The following is an 18,665-nucleotide window of genomic DNA, read 5'->3' as shown; positions in this document are numbered from 1 at the left end:
GATGAATTAAGTAGGGTTCTCTCAGTTTCTATTATATGGAATAGTTTGAGGATCTGATAGGATGCATGGGATTATTTCAATCTATTAGTGTTTTTTGAAGGTCTGGTAGAATTCTTCACTAAAGTCATCCCTATCTCGCCTTAGGCTTTATTTATTTATTTATTTATTTATTTATTTATTTATTTATTTATTTATTTTTGGTTGAGAGGTTTTTTAATGACTTCTATATCCTTAGGGCTTACTGGTTTGTTTAGATGGTTTATATGGTCATAATTTAACTTTGGTATGTGGTATGTCTCTAGAAAATCATTTCATCTAGATGTTTTCATTTTTGTGGAGTATAGACTTCTGTAGTAGAATGATTTTTTTGAATTTCCTCAGTTTCTGTTGTTATGTCTCCAATTTCATTCCTAATTTTGTTTATTGGGCTACTATATCTGGCCTCTTTAGTTAGTTTAGTTAGCTAGTCTATGCTGCTGATTTTTTCTGAAAAAAAAAAGCATAAACAAATAATAAAAACATCTTTTGGTTTTGTTGGGGTTTTTTTCTTTCTTATTTTTTGTTGACATTTTTTTATTTACATTTCAAATGATTTCCCCTTTTCTGGGTCCCCACTCCCCGCAAGTCCCATGAGCCCTCTTCCCTCTTCCTGTTCTTCCATCTACCCCTTCCCGCTTCCCTGTTCTGGAATTCCCCTATAATCTTGAACTGAGTCTTTCCAGAACCAGGGGCCACTCCTCCATTCTTTTTAGACATTATTTAATTTGGGGGTTATGTCTTGGGTATTCAAAGTTTCTAGGCTAATATCCATTTATCAGTGAGTGCATACCTTGACTGATCTTTAGAGACTGGGTTACCTCACTTAGTATGATGTTCTCCAGCTCCATCCATTTGTCTAAGAATTTCATGAATTCATTGTTTCTAATGGCCGAATAGTACTCCATTGTGTAAATATACCACAATTTTGTATGCATTCTTCCGTTGAAGGACACCTGGGTTCTTTCCAGCTTCTGGCTAAGACAAATAGGGCTGCTATGAAAATAGTGGAGCATGTGTCCTTATTGCATGCTGAAGAATCCTCTGGACATATGCCTAGGAGTGACATAAAAGGGCCCTCAGGAAGTGCCATGCCCAGTTTTCTGAGGAACCGCCAGACTGATTTCCAAAGTGGTTGCACCATCTTGCAATCCCACCAGCAGTGGAGGAGAGTTCCTCTTTCTCCACATCCTCACCAACACCTGCTGTCTCCTGAGTGTTTGACCTTAGCCATTCTGGCTGGTGTGAGGTGAAATCTCAGGGTTGGTTTGATTTGCATTTCCCTAATGATTAATGATGTTGAACATTTCTTAATGTGTTTCTCAGTCCTCTGAAGTTCTTCATGTGAAAATTCTTTGTTTAGCTCCGTACCCCACTTTTTAATGGGATTATTTGGTTCTCTGGGTTCTACCTTCTTGAGTTCTTTGTATATATTAGATATTAGCCCTCTGTCGGATTTGGGTTGGTGAAGATCCTTTCCCAATCTGTTGACGTTTTGTCCCTTTGACAGTATCCTTTGCCTTACAGAAACTTTATAGTTTTATGAGGTCCCATTTGTCAATTCTTGATCTTAGAGCATAAGCTATTGGTGTTCTATTCAGGAACTTTTCCCCTGTGCCCATGTCCTCAAGGGTCTTCCCCAGTTTCTTTTCTATTAGTTTCAGTGTGTCAGGTTTTATGTGGAGGTCCTTGATCCATTTGGAGTTGAGCTTAGTACAAGAAGATAAGAATGGATCGATTTGCATTCTTATGCTTGCTGACCACCAATGGAACCAGCAACATTTGTTGAAAAGACTATCTTTTTTCCACTGGATGCTTTCAGCTCCTTTGTTGAAGATCAAGTGACCATAGGGTGTTGGTTCATTTCTGGGTCTTCAGTCCTATGCTATTGATCGGCTTGCCTGACATTGTACCAATACCATGCAGTTTTTATCACTATTGCTCTGTAGTAAAGTTTAAAGTCTGGGATACTGAATCCCCCTAAAGTTCTTTTACTGTTGAAAATAGTTTTAGCTATCCTGGGATTTTTGTTATTCCTGATGAATTTGAGAATTGCTCTTTCTAGCTCTATGAAGAACTGGGTTGGTATTTTTATGGGGATAGCATTGAATCTGTAGATTGCCTTTGGCAAGATAGCCATCTTAACTATATTAATCCTGCCAATCCACGATCATGGGAGATTTTTCCAATTTCTGAGATCTTCTTCGATTTCCTTCTTCAGAGATCTGAAGTTCTTGTCATATAGGTCTTTCACTTCTTTGGTTAGAGTCACCCCAAGATACTTTATGCTCTTTGTAGCTATTGTGAAGGGAGTCATTTCCCTAATTTCTTTCTCAGTCTGCTTATCCTTTGAATATATAAAGGTTACTGATTTGCTTGCATTGATTTTATACCCAGCCACTGTGCTAAAGTTGTTTATCAGCTGTAGGAGTTCTCTAGTAGAGTTTTTAGGGTCACTTAAGTATACTATCATATCATCTGCAAATAATGATAGTTTGACTTCTTCCTTTCCAATTTGTATCCCTTTGACTTCCTTATGTTGTCTAATTGCTCTAGCTAAGACTTCAAGAACTATATTGAAAAGATATGGAGAGAGGGGGAAGCCTTGCCTAGTCCCTGATTTTAGTGGGATTGCTTCAAGTTTCTCTCCATTTAGTTTGATGTTGGCTACCGGTTTGCTGTATATTGCTTTTACTATGTTTAGATATGGGCCTTGAATTCCTGTCCTTTCCAAGACTTTTAGCATGAAAGGATGCTGAATTTTGTCAAATGCTTTTTCAGCATCTAATAAAATGATCATGTGTTTTTTCTTTGAGTTTGTTTATATAGTGGATAACATTTATGGATTTCCATATATTGAACCATCCCTGCATCCCTGGGATGAAGCCTACTTGATCATGGTGGATGATCGTTTTGATGTGTTCTTGGATTTGGTAGGCAAGAATTTTATTTTGTATTTTTGCATCGATATTCATAAGGGAAATTGGCCTGATTCTCTTTCTTAGTTGGATCTTTGTGTGGTTTTGGTATCAGCGTAATAGTGGCTTCGAAGAAGGAGTTGGGTAGTGTTCCTTCTGTTTCTATTTGGTGGAAAAGTTTGAAGAGTATTGGCATTAAGTCTTCTTTGAAGGTCTGATAGAATTCTGCACTAAAACCATCTGGTCCTGTGATTTTTTTGGTCGGAAGCCTATCTATGACCCCTTCTATTTCTTTAGGGGTTATGGGTCTATTTAGATGGTCCATTTGATCCTGGTTTAATTTTGGTAATTGGTATCTGTCTAAGAAAATGTCCATTTCCTCCAGATTCTCCAGTTGTGTTGACTACAGGTTTTTGTAGTAGGATCTGATGATTTTTTGAATTTCCTCAGTTTCTGTTGTAATATCTCCATTTTCATTTCTAATTTTGTTAATTTGGATACTTTCTCTGTTCCCTTTGGTTAGTCTGGCTAAGAGTGTATCTATCTTGTTGATGTTTTTCAAAGAACCAGCTTTTGGTTTTGTTGATTCTTTGTATGGTTCTCTTGGTTTCTACTTGATTAATTTCAGCCTTATGTTTGATGATTTCCTGTCTTCTTCTCCTCCTGGGTGAATTAGCTTCTTCTTGTTCCAGGGCTTTCAGTTGTTCTGTTAATCTTCTAGTGTATGCTCTCTCGAACTTCTTTTTGGAGGCACTCAAAGCTATGAGTTTTCTTCTTAGCACTGCTTTCATTGTGTCCCATAGATTTGTGTATGTTGTGCCTTCATTTTCATTAAATTCTAAGAAATCTTTGATTTCTTTCTTTATTTCTTCCTTGATCAAGGTATTATTGAGTAGAGTATTGTTCAGTTTACATGCATATGTTGACTTTCTGTTGTTTTTACTATTATTAAAGACAATTTTACTCCATAGTGATCTGATAGGAGGCATGGGATTATATCAATCTTTTATATTTGTTGAGGTCTGTCTTTGACCAACTATATGATCTATTTTGGAGAAGGTACCATGAGGTGCTGAGAAAAAAATGTATATTCTTTTGCTTTGGGATGAAAAGTTATATATATATATTAACCTCAATTGGTTCAAAGCTTCTATTAGTTTCACTGTCTCCCTGTTTAGTTTCTCTTTTCCTGATCGGTCCATTGGTGAGAGTGGAGTGTTGAAGTCACCCACAATTATTGTGTTAGGTGCAATGTGTACTTTGAGCTTTAGTAAAGTTTCTTTTATGAATGAGGGCACCCTTGTATTTGGGGTATAGATGTTCAGGATTGAGAGTTCTTCTTGTTGGATTTTTCTTTGACCAGCAAGTAGTGACCTTCCATTTCTCTTTTGATGACAGTAGGTTGAAAGTCAATTTTATCTGAAATTAGAATGGCAACTCCTGCTTGTTTCCTGGGACCATTTGCTTGTAGAATTGTCTTCCAGCCTTTTACTCTAAGGTAGTTTTTGTCTTTGACACTGAGGTGTATTTCCTGTATGCAGCAAAATGTAGGGTCCTGCTTACGTAACCAGTCTGTTAGTCTATGACTTTTTATTGGGGAATTGAGTCCATTGATGTTAAGAGATATTAAAGAGTAGTGGTTATTGTTTCCTATCATTTTTTATTTTAATGTTATATGTGTGTGGTTATCTTCTTTGGGTTTGATGAAAGAAGCTTAATATCCTGCTTTTCCTAGGGTATAGTTTCCCTCATTGTAATGGTGTTTTCCCCCTATTATCCTTTGTAGGGCTGGGTTTGTAGAATGATATTGTGTAAATTTGGTTTTGTCATGGAATATCTTGGTTTCTCTGTCATGCCCACCCTCGCCAGCAAGGAGGACGCGACACCAGGGAGTTTCTTCCTTCTTACAGTTTATTTCGGGAACCTTGAATTAAGCTTATTTCTTCTTTGGGCAGCCCCCAACCTTCTCCCTCCCTGACCTTATATAGCCTAGTCAGCCCCGTCTGCCATAGAGAGATAACCAGCCGTTTCCTCATAGGCGAACTAAGTGAATTCTTCATTAGCTTGTAAGTGTGATAACGAATACAGCACACTGCACAAGTACTAAAGTTGATTTACTACCAGGGAGCTGCATCTGGCCAGCACCATCTTGTAATGAGGATGAACAAAAGGTGGCTTACTACATATCACCCTTTTAATAGAAGCCGTCCCAGGTCAGGGCTAATCGGGTCACTGGCATTCTGCTGACCAATGACCCCTGGCTTAGGTCATCTCTGCCATGACTTGGTCTTTCCCGTCAAAGGGTTACTCTATCACTCACTGGGACCCATTTGATAGGTTGATCCAAGCGCCGAGAAGTTGCCCTTTGGATATCATTGGATTCCAGATAGTATAGTATGTACAGTACTATATGCTCAGTGTACCCTGGAGCAAAAGCTTCTAAGATTTTAGAGAGGCCAGCCAAACAGAAACATCTTATAGCTGCAAGAGCCTGATAAACTACGGCTCTATGAACTACATGATCTCGTCTAATGTGGCAGAAGCACCAAAGGCAGACAAAAACTGCTAAGCACATAAGGGCGGCTATAGCTAACAACCCAGTCCACTCTTTGATCCAAGAAAAGGCACTGGAGATCCACGAGGTCAGGTCCTCCATGGTGATTGGCTTCAGTCTTGTGGCATTAAGCGAAGCTATCTGAAATACAAGCTGTTTGGTTAATAATTCTCCCTCAAGAGACCAATTTCCTTTAAGGAATTCACTGATATTGTACTGACGTTCTTTTAGAGCTGTCATATTCACCTGGAGGGGAGTAATACACAATCCTGGGGTATGTTTAACGCAAGATACCTGTACCATTGTTACAAGTGCATCTTCTTGTAGAATATCTACTCTCTGATTCAAAAGTCGTATTCCAGCTTCTAAATGGGAATTATATTGATTTTGGGTCTGTAAGGCTCGTGCAGACCGCTCAACTATACTATTCACTACCTCTGCAGTCTGCACTTGAGATGCCATGGCAACTGCAGCAATAGCAGTGGCTGCTGCAGATATAGTAATGACTGTAATAATGGCAGCAGTAATACCAAAATCTCTCTTGACATGGAACAATTGTCCTACAGGAAAAGTTTCTGGGTCTTCTATAACTGGAATGGGCACAAACATGGGTAGGTGAACTACCAAGGCAGTATCATTGCTGCCATCCCAACATTCCAATAGATAGCATTGTGTATGAGTACTGTTACAATCTAGGCGATCACCAGACACATCGGTACTAATAAGGAAGAAAAAGGGTGGTTTGAGGCAAACCGGGGCAGAGGAATAACTCACGTTTTGCAAAAGTGAGTTTATTGTTATATTAAGAAATCTGACTGCCCTTCTTTTAACGTTCCTAACAGCAGATATATTATAAAGGAAAAATTCTTCTCCCTTAATGCGAGCAAGAGGAGCTAGTGAGGTAAAAGCATTTTGGTAATTGGACAAGATCCAATCATACCATGGCCATGCATTCTGCGCTCCCGTTTGATTCCAATTAAACTTATAGTGTCCTACAGGTGGAGAGAAACTAAATCCTGGGATAATTGACCTATCTCTAGAGAAATATGATTGGCATTGTGTCGTCTGTGGAGGAAAACTCACAAAAGGCAGGCAAATAGGCAGTAATCGCTTTTGACGGAAGGTCTGCTGAGTGTAAATGATTCCCGGTTCTCTTGGTCTAAGGCTATTGTGTAGAAATAAAAGGGTAGTTATGTTAATATTAGAAGAACTGCCTCCACCTCCATCTCCTTTAGGAGCTCCTTGACTAATTTCTGTGAGTGCTGCTGCCAAGATGCCTGGGGATGCTTGATAATTCTTGAGAGGATCTATCCAGTGGCCCAACGTGCCATTGCCCATCCATATGCATGGCAAAGAGCTATTTTTAACCGTAAAACATAAGGTTCCTAAGAGCGAATAATTTGATGTCACACCCACCCTCACCGGCAAGGAGGATGCGACACCAGGGAGTTTCTTCCTTCTTAGGGTTTATTTCTGGAACCTTGAATTAAGCTTATTTCTTCTTTTGGCGGCCCCCAACCTTCTCCCTGCCTGACCTTATATAGCCTAGGCAGCCCCATCTGCCATAGACAGATAACCAGCCATTTCTTCATAGGCAAACTAAGTGAATTCTTCATTAGCATGTAAGTGTGATAATGAATATAGCACACTGCGCACGTACTAAAGTTGATTTACTACCAGGGAGCTGCATCTGGCCAGCGCCATCTTGTAATGAGGATGAACAAAAGGTGGCTTACTACATTTCTCCATCTATAGTAATTGAGAGTTTCGCTGGGTATAGTAGTCTCGGCTGGCATTTGTGTTCTCTTAGAGTCTGCATGAGCTCTGCCCAGGATCTTCTAGCTTTCATGGTCTCTGGTGAGAAATCTGGTGTAATTCTGATAGGTCTTCCTTTATATGTTACTTGCCCTTTTTCTCTTTCTGCCCTAAGTATTCTTTCTTTGTTTAGTACATTTGGGGTTTTGATTATTATGTGATGGGAGGTATTTCTGTTCTGGTCCAGTCTGTTTGGAGTTCTGTAGGCTTCTTGTATATTCATAGACATCTCTCTCTTTAGGTTAGGGAAGTTTTCTTCCATAATTCTGTTGAAGATATTTGCTGGCCCTTTAAGTTGTAAATCTTCACTCTCATCAATGCCTATAATCCTTAGATTTGGCTTTCTCATTGTGTCCTGGATTTCCTGGATATTTTGGGTTACAAGCTTTTTGCATTTTGCATTTTCTTTAACTGTTGATTCCATGGTTTCTATGGTATCTTCGGCATCTGTGATTCTTTCTTCTATCTCTTGTATTCTGTTGATATTTTCATCTGTGGTCCCTGATTTCTTCCCAAGGTTTTCTATCTCCAAAGTTGTCTCCCTTTGTGCTTTCTTAGTTGTTTCTACTTATGTTTTTACATCCTGGAAATTTTTGCTCAGTTCTGTCATTTGCTTGTTTGTGTTTTCCTCTAATTCTTTAAGAGATTTTTGTGTTTCCTCTTTCATGACTTCTGCCTGTTGATCAAAGTTCTCCTGTATTTCTTTACGTGATTTTTGCGTTTCCTCCTTATTGGCTTTTGTATTCTCCTGAATGTCTTTCAGTGATTTTTGTGTTTCCCTTGTAAGGGCTTCTAATTTTTGATCCATTTTCTCCTGAATTTCTTCAAGTATGTCTTTCATGTGTTCCAGCATCATGACCAGTGATTTTAAATACAAATCTTGTTTTTCTGCTGTGTTGGGGTATCCAGGACTTACTATTGTTGGAGAATTGGGTTCAGATGCTACCATAATGCCTTGGTTTCTGTTAGTAATGTTCCTAAATTTGCCTTTAGCCATCTCGTTCTCCCAGTTGTTAGATTGTCTTATTGTCACTGGCTGGTGCTTCAACCTACTGTGGATCTTTAAGGTTATCTCTGCAACACTGGATGACTGGGTTTCCTCTGGTGCAGATTACTGATTCCTCTTTTGTACCTTTGGAGCCCTTCTCAGTCTTGCCTCAAGCAATGTTATACTTAGGTTGTCAAAGTCAACCAGGTGTTCTCTGTCTGCTCTATTATGGAGCGAGGATGATGTGGTGGGGGTCATTCCCTCTGTTGATTCTCACATAGGACACAGGTCCTGCGATGGACTGGCTTGCAGATGAACCGCCTATGTGCGCAGTTCCTGAGTGCAGGCAGACCCCTGGTGGTTTGCACCACCAGAAATCTATCTCTTTGTTTCTATTTGGTTGATTTCAGATCTCAATTTAACTATTTCTTGCCCTGTATTCCACGTTGGTGTGCTTGCTTCTTTTTGTTCTAGAGCTCTCAGATGTGAGGATAAGTTGCTAGTGTAGGATCTCTCCAACTTTCTTAACAGGGCACTTAGTGCTATGAATCTCTCCAATTTCTTTAATAGAGCACTTACTGGTTTGAATTTTCTTCTTAGCACTGCCTTCATTGTGTCCCATAAGTTCGAATAAGCTGTGTCTTCATTTTCATTGAATTCCAGGAAGTCTTTAATTTCTTTTATTATTTCTTCACTGACCAAGATATTATTGGATAGAAAATTGGTTAGTTTCCATGGGTATGCGATTTTTCTGTTGTTTTTATTGTTATTGAAATACACCCTTTCTCTGATAGGATGCATGGGATTATTTCAATCTTCTTGTATCTGTTGAAGCTTGTTTTGTGACTGATTATATGGTCAGTTTTGGAGAAGGCACCCTGAAGTGCTGGGAAGGAGGTCAATTCTATTGTTTTAGTATAAAATATATATGTTAAATGCATGTGGTTCATAACCTCTATAGTATTCTGTTTCAATGACTGGTCCATTAGTAAGAGTGGGGTATTGAAGTTGACCACTATTATTGTATGGATTTCAATGTGTGTTATTATATTTAGTAAAGTTGCTTTTATGAATGTGGATGCCCTCATATTTCAGACATAGATGTTCAGAATTAAGACTTTCTCTTGGTGGATTTTTTTCTTTGATGAATACAGTCTGTCTGTAGAAAAATGAAAACATATACATATGTGTCACCTTGCACAAAGCTCAAGTCGAAGTGGATCAACAAAATCAACATAAACATGATGTATTCAATCTAATAGGAGAGAAATTGGGAAAGAGCCTCAACCTCATTGGCACAGAGAGAAACTTTCCAAACCTGAACTCCAAAGGCTTAGGCTTTAAGATCAAGAATTAAAAATGGGATCTCATGAAACTGGAGAGCTTCTTTATGGCAAAGTGCATAGTAAATGTTACAAACCCGCAAAATAAAGATTGGGAAAAAAATCATCACTAACCCCACATTTGATACAGGATTCATATCCAAAATATATAAAGAACTGAAGAAGTTATCCATCAGAAATAACAAACAACCCAGTTAAAACATAAATGGGGGATAGAACTAAACAGAGAATTTAAAACAGAAGAGTTGTGAATGTCAGAGAAGCACTTAAACAAATGATTGAAGTCCTTAGGGATTAGGAAAATGCAAGATAAAATGACCCTGAGATTCCACCGTTCACCATTCAGAATGACTAAGATCAAATACTAGACAGCACATGCTCATGAGGATATGGAGAAAAAGGAACACTCTTCCATTGCTCGGGGATTGCAAACTGGTACAACCTCTCTGGAAATAAATCTGAGGTTCCTCAGAAAATTGAAAATAGATTTATCTAAAGATCCTAATATACCACTCTTGGGCATATACACAAAAGAAGCCCCACTATGCCAAAGCGGTACATGCTCCACTATGTTCATAGTGGACTTATTTGTGATAGTCAGAAGCTAGATACAATGTACATGTCTCACAACAGAAGATTAAATACAGAAATTTTGGAATATTTACACGATGGAATACTTCTCATCTATTAAGAATGAGGACATCATGAGTTATACAGGCAAATTAATAAAACTAGAAAGCATCATCATAAGTGAGGTAAATCAGACACAAAAGGACTTGCATGGTATGTATTCAATAAGTGAATATTAGTTAAAAACAAAGCAAAACAAAACAGAGAATACACAGGAGACAACCCACAGGACTCAAGAAGGATATGAAGCCAAAATACCAAAGTGAGGATGCCTTTGAAAGAGGGAGGTACTTGGGTGGGAGAGGAGGCAGAGAGGGAAAGAAGGTAAAATGATCAGTATTGGCCGGGAACAGGAGTGAAGCCCTGAAAGCCAGTAGAAAGAATGGAAACAGTCAGCCTCAGGAGGTAGGAGGTGGGGGCACTATAATGTACCAGAGACCTGGGAGGTGGGATATTATCTGGACTCAAAGGGAGGACCTTGGATGAAGTGCTCTTCAGTGGGAAGGTAGAACTTCTAGAGTCCACCTCCAGTAGAGGAACAGGACATCCAGTGAAGAGATTTGGTTGCATCCCACAGACAAAAGCTCTGATCCAAAATTGTTCCTGTCTGAAGCAACTGCAGGGACCAAAATGGAAAATAACATGAGACAGAATTGGTACAACGACAGACCCAAATTAGATCTATCTGAACTAGTCATCTGGGGCCCTGACACTATTGCTGATGCTGTGGCATATTTGCAAACAGGAGCCCAGCATGGTTGCCCTCTGAGATGTCCATCAAGAGGCTGAAACAGTGAGACTCAGATATTATCACCAAATCATTAAACAAAAGTCAGGGACCCCTGTGATTGAATTGGGGGAAAGCCAGAAGGAGCTTCGAAGAAGGACAGCCAGATGGAAATTCCAGCAGTCTTAACTGACTTGGATCCCTGAGATCTCTCAGACACTGAGCCACCAACCAGATAGCATACACAAGCAGATATATGGTCTGTCCTTAGTGAGCAATGATGCACCTAACCATCAAGAGACTAGTGCCGCAGGATGTGGAGGTCTGGTGGGGTAGAGGTGTGTATGTGGGACATCCTCTTTGAGATGGGGATAGATGTGAGATGGGGAGCATCTGCAGGGGCAAACCTAGAAGGGGACTAAGTCTGGACTGTAAAATAGAATTAAAGAATAAAAAAATAACTTAATTTAAAAAAGAAATAGGGAATCTATACTAGTGTAAATAACATTTGATTTTATTGTATGTAGGCTATCTATTCTTTAATGCTTCAATGAAGATTGATTATTTTTGGTTAAATTCTCCCATAAGAGTGTATTTGGACAATCTGCTCAGACAGGAAAAACTATCATTTATATCATGTGGATAAGTTCAAAATGGCTACCTTTACAATAGTGAGGTACTCTTGGACAGAGTTAGATTGCTCTCCTCTACTAAGTGCCACATATGAAATAGCAAAGTGATTCTATAAGGGAAAGTAAATATTTGGATAGAGATAAAGAGTGGTTAAACAGCAGGCCACATTTGATACTAATGAGGGAAGAAAGCAGGAAAAAACCAACATGAAAAGATAGTAGAAACCTGAGGATGAAAGCATTTATTGGTACAAAATACAGAGAATGAGAGACAGATTGAATATATCCATAAAGAAGATTATTAAGTATGCCACATGGGTTTAATTTAATGAAGATAGACCTATATAAGGGAATTTTGTAAGAAAGATGTAGCATACGACTTGTAGTTGATGTTATTACAAGATCATTGAATATTGGCACAGGTTAATCATGCTCTATTCTAAACCTGAGAGTTCTGAGAAGAAATACACCATTCCAATCATGCTAGAAAAAAGATATTATGGGATAATCCATCATAATCAATGTGTCATTTACTGTCTAATGGTTCTGGACAGAAAGCATGTTAATGGACCAAATTTAGTCATTAAAGATTCTAAGTTTCCTTTATCTGGAGTAAGCACCAGGGTAAATTCTTGAGAGAAGATTCATTGGTAAATTAGATGCAACTAAATGTATAGTATCCATCAGTGGTCCTCTACCACAGGTGAAAAACGTAGACCAACCTATTCATTTGGATGAAATTGTCTACAATAGATCATTTTCAAGTATACATTTGGTATCACCAAACTGATTTCACCGAATTGTGAATCAATCAAGTGATTCTCTGAACATAAACATATTTGTTGACTGGAAAAATTGAAACATGTTTGAATTCTTGACTTAAATGCAATCAAGTGGTCAGACTAAAGTTAACTAATATAAAAATTGTTAAGCTCAGAGTGGCAGGATTGAAACTTTATTTAATAACTATTAAATGAATGATATTAAGTCTTATGAGAGGTAACAATATTATTTTGTTTATATCTGGATTATTATTGAAAGATTTCACCAGTGAAACCTTTTGTTTGTATGTATGTTTCATGTATTTATGTCTGTGTACATATGTGCTCGTAAATGTGGAGACTAGTGTCTGGTGATCAGTGAGTTTCTCAGTGAACATTCATTATACTATTGACACATTGTCTTTTATGGAACTTGAAGTAGTTGACTATTCTAGGGTGAAGCACTAAAGAGCTACAGAGTTGTGACTGTTTCTCGTTCATCAGAAAAAATAGTTTGGACATGCATTTTGGTATACATAACACATTTATTAAATAGGGAAAACTGTAATAACCAGAGGACCATGCAGTTTATTTTGAGATTGTATTTAATAGTAATATCAGTTCTACTGATAATGTCTTAGCAACATGACAGCTTAAACAAGGGTTGAAAAATAAGTCCAACAGGTGTCAATTCCACATAAAAATCTTTAGTCTATTGAATGTTCAGAGCAGGAGAAATAGTACTTTGCAAGGGAGGTGTGTACAAATTGGTTATCTAATTAAAAATGGACAGCTCTAAAAACATATATGCATAGAACTATGATATATAGATTGAGCAAATTAAATTTGTATATTTAGGGAAATATTTGTGTTTATGTATGTATGTAAAAAGATTTAAAACAAAATGATGCCATTAATTTGAAAGAGAACAAAAAGATGTATGGGAAGGTTAGTGTAAGAAAGGGAATTGGCAAAGGATGAAATTCTTTTTTAATATCAAAATTAGAAATTATTAAAGCATGTATATTAATTAATAATGCAAATATTATTTTTGTCATATTCAAATATTGTCCTTTAACTTCAATTTCTACTGTGTTTACATGTTCACTGATTTTTGTACCATCATTTCTTTTAAGCAGTCAAATCCTATTGATGTTGCTCCATGTACTTTATTTCAGTGAAATTGATGCAAAAAATAGCCACAAGATTAAGGAAACTTAAACTTCCTCATCCAGTAATTATTATAAAATGATTCCAAGCCAATGGTAGCTTTGTGTCTAATTCAACCTACAAGCTGGATTTTGTCTGGTTTCTGCTTGAGGAGGTCTTGTGTGTAGCTGCCACAACCATTTGGAGTTCATAGATGTAATGACCCAATTTCAATGTAGAGATCTACAATGTCTGTTCTTATAGAGTATCTGTTACCTGTTTCATGATGATCACTGAGACCTTTGTGGCATTTACGGTGAAATTTAGGAAGCAATTTTAGGGATAAGAACTCTCAAGTATTTTATTGTTTGCTCCATGACTGATTTGGAGTATTTGAAATTTTAACCATCATTGAAACTGGAAATTGTATTTATTTTTTATGAGAGCCCATACATTGATAAGTAGACCCTCCTTCATTGGAAAATCAACTATTTCAAAACAAATATGGCAACAGCATGTAGTCTTAATCAGCTTAAAATAAATAAAGGACACAGATGGGTAGATAATGAATATGGGAATAGAAAGAATTGGGGAAGCAGGTGATTATGATCAAAATATCTTGTAAAACTAAAGCCTATCAAAGAAATAACTGGTCAAATACTGTGTTTTGTAAGCTGTGACAATCATGTCAATTCAGTGGAACACAACAACTAGAAAAAATCTAAAGCAACTGAATGTCAATGAAATATACATCTTAGAAAATTAATTCTACCCAATTACACTACTAATAAACATGATCATTGAGTTATATGGCCATGTCCATAAAATCAGGTTTTATTTTGTGTCTATATAATGAGGCTTTTCTCTCTGGGCAGAGATAATTCTTCCTATGTAGTATCTATGTGTTTCCATTGTAAAATGTTTCATAAAGGAAATCATTATAGAAGAGGAATAACAAAGAATGTTTAGAACTGGGTTTAAATTTTAAGTCTTGAGGCGCCCAGGGTGTGGGGAGGTCTGGTGGGATAGGCAAAGAAGGCGGGAAAATCTCTTGGAGATGGGGAAGGAAATATGAGATGAGGAACAGGCAGAGAGGGCTGACCTGGGTGGGAATAAAGACTAGATTGTAAAAAATAATTAAAGAATAAAAAATAATTCATAAATTTTTCAAAGAAGATTAACTTAAACTTAAGATAATCCAGTACATCTATAAATGGTAATGATGCGTCCTTATGGATATAGCTCTGACATTATAGTAGACTGGGTTCTTATTCAATATCACAATTAAGGTTAATATACCTTGAGGTCATTTAAGAGAGTACAGAGTATACTCTGTACAATGGATTGTAATTTAGCCTGTCCTTTAATGAACAATGAAATAACAATTTTATTTGCCTTAGATTTCCAGTGTAATCAGCTTTTGTTAACTAATCTTACATTTAACTTTAACTTCAAATTATGTATTCTTTCATGACCCTGATCAAACATATTCAATTAATATTTAAAAATGCAACAAACAAGAATTGGGCAGGAAACAACCTTATAAAATTAATGTCTACAATGTTGAAGATGCATAAATGCATTGTTTGCTATTATTAATCTTTCTATACTGAAGTCAGTTGGGTTCAGTTGGAGTCATTGACATAGTACCTTGTAAATTCATTTGGAATGTCTTATGTAATCCAAGGCAACCATTAGAAATGATTTCAGAAAACTGGTTTGATAAATTAGCTTGTGAGAAAACTTTCCCAAAAGGAATCATATCTGGAACCTTCATGTCTACTTACATGAATGTAATCATATGGGATACATAGAAGGATAATCATTACCAAAGTTATTACTCCTTATTTTTTCACCTGTACATAGAATTTCAGATGGTGAGCTGCAGGCCAGAGAGTGCTTAAGAATCCTCCAGAGTCAAACTGAGCTAAAATGTAAAGTGCTGAATGAAGCTCCTGTGTTCCTTAGCAGTAACTATAGCTATAAAATCCAGGACACCTGGATGTGTTCATGCAGAATTGACATATGAGTTTCTCCCTTTCTGACTCTTATGCTACATTTTGTTCAAGCACCTATCTTGGTGACAAGACAAAAATGTTCTCTTTGATTGTTGTCTTCATGGTTCTGAAACTTTCCTGTATTTTTTTGTCATTTGAGTGACCCCAGGTGCTCTTGGGGAATAAAAGACACATAAAATTATCTATGAGATAAAGAGGCTGATTGTTTTTGTTTCCATTTATACAAATCGTGGTTATGTGAAAAATGATTATTTCAGTTGTTGCCTAGACAAGTAGTAAGTTTGTCTTTTGTTGACATATAAATGTTAACAAAGCATTCTAGAGATTCTGAATGATAGATATAATCCAATGAGTCTTCTGGCCATCATTCTCTAGCATATAACTCAAATTTGTATTATGGTTTTCTGCTTGTATTTTCCTAAATATATTGATTTTATGGGGTAACTTGGTGTTTGTCATTTTTCAGTCACAATTTCCAGGTATGTGCTGAGCGAATTACTCACATTATTGACCTTGATCTTAGTGAGATTGCCTTAATACGACAATTACCATCTTATGGTGTCATGTGATATCCCTGAGAAAAATAATAAGGTACAATTCTTTTGATTCATTTCAAAAAGGCTACAATAATTTAGTCTCTTATAGGTCTTCTAATGTTTCTTCCTCTATAATGGATGCCCTATTCCGGCACATCAGAGATAAGTATATCCACCCTGATTTTGTTTACATAGATTGAAAAGATAAACAGATTTCGGTAAAATAATCTGTATGTAGTAATTTCAAAATTGTTGTCTATGCACACTGCTGCTAAAATCAGCACTGGAAACACAATGTCCCTTCACAACAAGAATTTTACTTTTTGTCGGGCGGTGGTGGCACAAGCCTTTAATCCCAGCACTTGGGAGGCAGAGACAGGCAGATTTCTGAGTTCGAGGCCAGCCTGGTCTACGGAGTGAGTACCAGGACAGCCAGGGCTACAAAGAGAAACCCTGCCTCAAATAAACAAAAATAAAATTAAAAAAAAAGAATTTTATTTTTTGTTTCCATTTCATTCTGTTCAAATTCACAGCCACATGAATGTAATCATATGGGATACATAGAAGGATAATCACCTTTTTTTACCCTTATTTACAATATCAGGATGTTATTCAAAGTTCTAAATTAGAAACTTATAGTAAAGCATCTTCCTATTCCAACAGAGGATTTGTTAATTTGTTAGAAGAAAGGACTTATAGAAAGTATCTACAATATCTATAATACTTTGATCATTCAGTTCCCAGATAAAGGTCACACAAACTTCATAATAATCTTTAAACAATACTACAGCTGGGCAGGTATCTACCCTCTATGCTACTAGGATCTATATCCCCATCAATATCCCTAAGTTATAATTTGGAGATATTCCATCTGGGCTTCCATATCAATAACCACATAAATTTCCTTTTTATTTAGACAAAAATAGAGAATTCTTGAGGATTGGTCTTTTGCTATGTATTGTAGAGCTAAATACTAGACCCCAAGTTCTGGTTGCCTAGAGGGAAGAGAAAATCCACTTGTAAAATGTGACCTTACTCCTTTATTTAAAAATACCAGTTAAATAAAGATGTCAACAGTCAATAGCGGTTGACTCAAGGGCAGAAGAGGCATAGCCGGGATTTAGGGCTCCTGAGATTGGACTTAGTAGAGAAATAAGAGGAAGGAATTGGAAGAAGGGAGAGAGTAGGAAGCTGCCAAGAGGTAGGTGAATAATGAAAACATAGCCATGAAGGCTAGCTAATTGGAATTAGGAGCTGCCTATATAGAACATGGAAAATTATAACTTGGGGTCACTAATGGGGAAGTGGGTTCTAATATCAAAGATTGTAGATATCTGTCCAGCTGTAGTGATTAATCTTATTATAAATGCAAAGGATGTGTGTCTTATATTTGGAAACTGAAAGATCAAAGGTGGATTAGAAACCTGAGATTGTTTAATACTTTCTACAAGAAGATGCCCATGCAAGTCATGACTTGCTATTTACCGTTTTAGGTGTTATAATAAAAGATATTGCCTAGGGTAACTACTAACAGTTGAGAAAGGAAAAACAAGAGTAATAAGGTTAGAAATTCTTGATGTTTTCCCTAAAAGGTCATTTAAATTTTTCAAATTGTTATGTCTCATTTTTACTGCATAATTTTCATCTATTATAATCTTTCCACTTAAATCCCTTTTTCCTCTTTCCTTAAGTATATAAATGTGTTTGGGAATTGTGGGGATGAGTGCATTATATGCATTTTCATTCCATTTTTTGCATAATTTCATTTTATTAATAAATGGCGTTACTGTATTTAAATTTCATTTCAAGAAATCACAATAATTTCCCATGTAATATGCTAGAGAAAGTGTTACAAATAACATTCTAACTGGTCAGGTAAAAACATACTAAAAGAGGGGCACTATACAAATGAGAATCAGGACAGGGACATTTACACTGTTATAAATACATGTAATATAAAAGTTATCTTCAGCTTTTTTATTTTTAATTAAAAATTTACTTAGCTTCAGAATTGATCTTGTAACAGGTTTTCTACCCAAAGCATCTTCATGCCCACAACATTTATTTATAATCTACCTTTGTTTGGTTTGTTTTTTGTTTTGTTTTGTTTTGTTTTTACCTTTTTTATTACTTTTATTTTTACACTCCAGTCATTGCACTCCACCCAATGTGCCCTCCCACAGTTCATAATGCTATTTCTTTTTCCACCTTTCTCCAAGAAGATATTCCCTCACTTCCTGCCAGGTTTTCCCACACCCTGGAACCTTAAGTCTCTCCAGTATGAGGTCTATTTTGATTTCTTCCTTGAAAGACTTGAAGTTCTTGTGATACAGATCTTTAAATTTTACTTGTTTAGTTAGAGTTACCCAAAGATATTTTACATTATTTGTGGCTATTTTGAAGGATGTTGTGCCCCCATTTTCTTTCTCAGCCCATTTATCATTTGTATAATGGAAGGCTAGAGATTGAGTTAGTTTTATATACAGCCATTTTGCCGAAGTTGATTATCAGCTATAGAAGTTCTCTGGTAAAATTTTTGGAGTCACTTATATAAACTA

Source organism: Apodemus sylvaticus, chromosome 1, assembly GCF_947179515.1.
Source record: "Apodemus sylvaticus chromosome 1, mApoSyl1.1, whole genome shotgun sequence".
Classification (NCBI taxonomy): domain Eukaryota; kingdom Metazoa; phylum Chordata; class Mammalia; order Rodentia; family Muridae; genus Apodemus; species Apodemus sylvaticus.
The sequence above is the reverse complement of the archived record's forward strand: the minus strand, read 5'-3'. Positions refer to the sequence as shown.